This window comes from Octopus bimaculoides, chromosome 15 (assembly GCF_001194135.2).
Source record: "Octopus bimaculoides isolate UCB-OBI-ISO-001 chromosome 15, ASM119413v2, whole genome shotgun sequence".
Taxonomy (NCBI): domain Eukaryota; kingdom Metazoa; phylum Mollusca; class Cephalopoda; order Octopoda; family Octopodidae; genus Octopus; species Octopus bimaculoides.
In genome coordinates this window covers 29,513,026-29,515,060 of record NC_068995.1, presented here as the reverse complement: position 1 = coordinate 29,515,060, position 2,035 = coordinate 29,513,026, and positions in this window count along the sequence as shown.

Sequence of the window (2,035 nt, the reverse complement as noted above, 5' to 3'; positions counted from 1 at the left end):
GGTAATGCACTCTTTCAGGTGCAGTGCTGGGGAAAACTTCACCTCCCATTCTGTTGTATGGAAATAGAACACCCCTATTTGTTGGCTCCTAATGGACTGTGCTACAATATAAATGGACACGCGCAGATAACCTTCAGCAGAGTAAAGCCGAGAGTTGTGTATTGTCGAGGGTTATAACCAGTATCTTGAGTAGAACGATTTGCGAGGACATTATTATTATCCCGTTATATCGTATGTCGCACGTGCGATACAACACATTCCCGCTTCATCTGCAGGCTCTGTGACAGTGAAAATGACTTCCCCAACATCAAATAGAGTGTTTCAAAATCACCTGTCAACTTGAGAGAAACTGCATTAACCTGCAGTATCCGTCAATAAGAAGAATGACCTACCTTATTGTTGCCATCAGAAGTACACCCTGTTAATGAACTTCTGAAATCCCACATATGCCACCCGAAGCCTAAATGTTTTCCTCACAAGTGCGGGATATTTAAACCTTGCCACCCTTATAGACTAGCCCAGCTACGTTGACTATGTAACTTCAATTGTCACCCAATACCATTAAATTTGGTTTCTGTCATGTAAAGACTGCTGTCACTAATGTGTCCATACACCACTGAAGGACAACTGAGCTACTGACTCGCGCCAACATCCCACCACGCCCATGTGCGGTACCTAATACTAGGAACTAATGTCGCTGTATATACAGCCCTCCGGCAAAGTGACACCAACATTTTGCCAACATCCTGCCCTTGCCCTCACGTCATACATAAGTGTATGTAACTAGAATGCAAAAACAGTGTTACAGTTACAAGCATCCAGCCTTTTAGGAAGTACAAAGTAAATCACTATTTAACGAGAATAGTAAAGAACAAAGGAGATTCCATCAGCAGATGCTGTAGCCTATAAAGCATCAAGAGTGCCAGAATGACCTGAGAGGTATTTACCACCTGGTTGAGAGAGTTCGACAGATAGATAACCCGATGGAAGAGAAAATTTGTATTGTTTGACAGATTCCATCAAACATAACGTCAGTAATTCAACGAGGCATTATAAAAGTTTGGTCAGAAAGCTGGTTTTTGACATTGATGGCCGACCAGAAATAAAAGTAAACGGCTTCTACGTTTAAGTATTTGTTTTGCATGATTCTTGATGCGAAAATGTATGTTGAAACAGATATCGTTATACTTGGAGAAGGTCATTTTTTTGGTTGTCAATTAAACACACACACTATTTATTCAATCTTCATTTTAGTTTTTATTCGTATTATTTTTAGTTTATATGTGTGTCAAAATCTTTTTGACATACATATAAACTCTACCACATGTGTATTCTCTTGTCCTGCTTAGTGCGTGTGTTTAATTGGCAAAAAATGACCATCTCCAAGTATAACTAAATAAATGGCCTTGACCAGAAAAACACATTGCTAAAAGTTATTCATTTGAGCATAAAATCGGCGAACGCACTTAAATTTCCATCAGTTGCTTTTTGACCGTCCGTTTTGTATTATAGTATGTTATGATGACAGGAGAACAGTTTGAAGAGCATTTGACTCAAGATCTCTATCCGGACTGTGATATGAACAATAAGTTACTTCGTTCCTGAATGCAAAATCAAGAAATAGTAAAGATTGTGACGGTAAAAATATAGTGTTACATATCTCAACGATAGTCGTTAGATCGCTCTTTTAGTAGTAAGAAGATTCCTACAAGAGTACAATTAAGGAAATGTTCATAGTTTTTATACCTATGAAGATTAGTGTAGTTTGACAGCAGCTACAAATTGTAGACAAAACTAACGGAACTTTTTAACTGGATACCATAAAGACATTTACAAGTTCATATGCAAACACGGTTAGCTTAACGAATAAAGACAACATTCCACCTTCAGAAAACATAAGAAATAATTTAATTATTGGTTATTTTTTCTTTGTTTTTTTTTTTTGCTTGTAAAGAAAAATTGTTGTATATCAATTACGTATTTGATTTCATAGTGAAAAGCTCGATAAGAAGACTTTTCTAATACATCAGGAAGG